A 4,632-nucleotide genomic window follows, 5' to 3' on the forward strand; every position below is an offset into this window, starting at 1 on the left:
TTTTATTTTCCTTGCGTAAATGGAGACACAGATGTTGAGTTATACTGAAGAGATTCTGTGTTGTCCTCCTTCTTCTCTTCAGTGAACACTTTAGATAGTAGGATAAGTATTCAGAGAGGGAAGGTGGTCTCCAAGGAATTGGAGGCAAGCTTTAAAAATATTTCTATCTTCACATATAATGACAAAAACAATAATTTTGATCTCCTGTACCTAAGGTTCAGGGATCATTGTGGAAGACTGGGTAGAAAAACTGAGAGAGCCAGAGGTCAAGGAGTTTGTTATGATACTGTGTTTCATACAAGTGCCAGAAGCTACACCCAGGAAGTCTCATAAACATGGCTGCCTAAGCATGAGCTGAACAAGGTCACCACCAATAGACATGCTGATGTGGACTGGGGAAGGCTCACGAGGCCTCAGCCCTACACAAAGAACCACAGGCAACTAAGGAATTCTGGGAGTGAGACAGTCTTCTCCAGGGGAAGAGTACACCAATTGGTATCCAACACCATATGGTCAGTCCTAAAAACCCACACATCTAGGCAGGTTGTATTTATGAGTATATGAATACATACATAAACATGCACACACACACGTCATACATACACCATCACTTACATGCATGTAATAACAGTTAAAGAAAAAGTGTCCTTGTATCTGAGAGAGAGCAAGGGAGGTACGTAGGAGGACTTAGAGGAATGCAAGGGAAGGGGGAAATAATGTAATTACATTATAATCTAAAAAATCATTTAGGAAAAATAAATAGTTTTGATGGTCACAATGCGTATTGTTTAGATATTTCTATTGTGATGTTGAGATCAATGAGCATTGTAACTGTAAATTCATCAGTGTATTGTTCATTGATGTCAAGCTGATGAATTTACAGATGAATCTTTTGGACCATTTTATTCATTTAGCATTGGGCAAACTTGGGTTTGTCCAAGTGATATCTATCTATCTATCTATCTATCTATCTATCTATCTATCTATCTATAAGTTTTGCAAAATTACAACAGTCTCATAAAATTACTTCTTCAACCAAAGATTAAGGGTAATTAACTTAATGACTGAGAAAATAAAAGTTTAGTTTTAAAATTTAAATTAGTATAAACATATCTTTATTTTTATAGAACCTTCATTTTACCTACCATTTCATTGTAGTTCATTTTAATTAAATATGTGTTCATTTACCAGCAGAAGTTAAAGAAGTTGCATCAAGAGATGAGCAAAGCAAACATGAAAGCAGTACAAGCGATCACTCATGGGTATGAAAGTGTTTATTATTTTCCTTTTGTGGAAAAGAGATTTTTTTCTCCTATAAGACATTCTGGTTATAGTTTCTCTCCCTAACTCCTCTCAGTGCCTCTCCAGCTTCCTCACATCCTGATCTGTTTCCTTCCTGTCTCTTATTAGCAAACAGGTTTCTAAGGGACATATGAAAATAAAATAAAATAAAAACCTAACACTTTGGAATGGGATAAAACCAGCAAACAGAAAAAAAAGAACCTAAGAGAATGCACAAGAAACAGATGCTCACTTGTTTGCACACTCAGGAATCCCACAAAGCACTAAACTGAAAGCTATTTTATACACACACACACACACACACACACACACACACATGACCTTGGGCACACCTGCACACCCATGCAGGTGCTATACATGTTGCCTATGTCTCTGTGAGTTCATATATGGATTGAGCATGTTGACTTAGAGGACTTGGTTTTCCTGGCAGCCTCCATTCCATCTGGTCCTTCTGCAGGGTTCCCTGAGCCTGAGTCAGGGAGGGACTTGATGGAGACATTCCCTTTAGGGCTGAATGTTCCAGGATCTCTCACTCTATGAGAGTCTGGACGTGGGTCTCTGTATTTGTTGCCATCTGCTGCAGGAGGAAGGCTGAGGGAGGCACTGATCTATGAGTACAGCAGAAAGTTATTAGGAGTCAGTTTGTTGCTACTGTGTTTTTGTTTTTTGTTTTGTTTTGTTTTGTTTTGTTTTTTGACCAATTGTATTTGGTTTTACCCTAAGTTCCTGGGCTATTTAGTTCCAAGTTGTTGCTCACCAAAGCAATGTTGGGTATGGGTTCTATCTCTTGGAGTGGGCCTTACATAAAATCAGACAGAGGTTGGTTACTGCAACAAAATTTGTGCCACTATTGCATTGGCATATCTTGCAGGCAGGACACAATATTTGATCAAAGGTTTTGTGGCTGGGTTGGTGTTTGCATTTCTCTTTTGCTAGACTGGAGAGTACCTTCCTGTACCAAAGACACTAGAATATAGTGGTAAAGGCTTTATGTAGGCATGATCAGACATCTCCATGATCAATAGGTGTTGTCTTCAGCATGGGGTCTTGGGTATACAAATACAGAAACTGAAAGTTTATATTTAGCACTTTTGTTTAGCAAGATACCATAGAAAAATAAAATAACATGTTAGATTATTCTATGTAATACTTGACCACAATTTGATTTAGTAGATGTAAGATATTTTATTTAGTTATAATTCTTAGAATATTCTGAGAGTACTCCTGTATTTAAAAGTAAACATCATCTTTATTTTGTTGCAAAAGCTTTTTCTGAAAATTGCCTAAACCCACATATATATACAGACTCCACAACATACCAAAAAGTTAAGAACCAAAAACAGTCTCATGAACAAGCAGATAATGAAATCACTTCTTGTCTCATATCCTCTTTTCAAAGTAACATCTCATTGAAATTATTAACTGGTTAATTCTGTTCTGTCCATCCATCCATTGTACTAATAAGAGTTAGTTTCAGTTTGTTACTTTTACAAATATCCACTTATTCTTCTGGGAGCTGAATGTTGAGTTTGGTGTCCCAAAGTATTTTCCTTGTTCACAGCTTTCGTTTATTCGTCACTGTCATTACTAAATTTACTGGTGACATGCAAGAAAGTCTAAGTATTAAACACAGAAGATTCTAAATATAGAGTCTGTAGCATTTTACATAATACATAGTAAATATCTGTTTAATTCATAGGTCAGATGTTGAACTTTGATTTAAAAAGTAGATGGCACAACCCAAGTCCAAGACAGAGTGTTCATTTTACATGGCCATGTTAACACCAATTCCTCCATCAATGAAAATGGGGATATGATTTAATTGAGAGATTTGACATGAGATTTGATATGATAGCATGCATTTTAATTTCTGTTGAGAAAACCATTTTAATTGTAATTATAAGATGACCACACTATTTTACCACCAGGATATAAAAAGAAACGAAATTTTATTTTGCTATTTTTTTGACAATGGTGGTAGATTCTCATTAACCTTTATTTTTGGTTCTACAATGCTCCTAACTGTATTCATTCATGAGTGGTTTTGTTATAAATGGGAGTTTAACACATTTGTAGTGGTGACTTTAATTTGAAAATAATACAAATTAATTTTGGCATTTATTTGTATGAGGGATAGTTCCTAAATGTGGATATATGCATTTTCACGATCACTAACAAATAGTCTTAAGCAAATCCTTACTTATTGACATATACTTAACAACCATTCTTGTTTCCATGACAATGTTTTTCTGGGCTTCCATGTTTGGTCTTCATTGTTAGTGACTATGCAAAGACAAAGTTACTTGGTTTAAATAATGTGTATGCACCCTGTTCAAGTGACATGAACCACAACACATACTTTCTTCATTTTCTAGCTTCCAAGTCTTTGAAATAAGGCATTCAGATTTTCCAAAAATCTTGAAAAGGGTATGTTATGTTACTCTGTTTTTGTTTTTGTTTTTTGTTTTTTGTTTTTTTTTTTGTTTTTTGTTTTTTGTTTTTTGTTTTTTGTTTTTTTTTTTTTGGTTTTTCAAGACAGGATTTCTCTGTGTAGCTTTGTGCCTTTCCTGGAACTCACTTGGTAGCCCAGGCTGGTCTCAAATTCACAGAGATCCACCTGCCTCTGCCTCCCGAGTGCTGGGATTAAAGGTGTGCACCACCAATGCCCGGCATGTTACTCATTTTTAATATTGTTTTTAACAGACCACCTCAGATCCTCTACCAGAGAATGTAGATGTGAGCCACTTAGCTAGAAGCATAGATCAGAGAGGAGAAAATACAGCTAGAGAAGAACTGAAAGGTAAATTCCATATTTTATAAATTATCTTTAAAGAGATGTTTATATAAATCAGGAAGACTAATAAATGTGTGCTGGTCACAAATATATTTACCTATTTCTCATACAGTAATAAAATGATAATCAGAATGGTGTCTAATATACTCTCTTGAGTGTGACACTAAAGAAGCTGAATTATTAAACAGATTACAAAGTACCATAATATCTTAGGAGTAGAAAGACACAAGGAAATGGAGAGAATATATGATGATGAATGGCAGGAAATTTATTTAGCATAGGGAGTAACATAATCTGAGGAGGGTATATACAGAGATGTGGGCAAAATTACTGAGCTCCTTTAAGAAGTAAATGTTAGGATATATATATATATATATATATATATATATATATATATATATATATATATATATTATAAAATCTTGTCTGTTACCTCACTGTGTTGAGGCAGCAGAGCACACACTTCCATTCCTTTTCTTCTCCTCCCTCTTGGAACAGAATTGGGCATTGTAGTTCTCTATCACCCAGACCCATGT

The sequence above is a fragment of the Onychomys torridus genome, chromosome 4 (genome assembly GCF_903995425.1).
Source record: "Onychomys torridus chromosome 4, mOncTor1.1, whole genome shotgun sequence".
Lineage (NCBI taxonomy): Eukaryota > Metazoa > Chordata > Mammalia > Rodentia > Cricetidae > Onychomys > Onychomys torridus.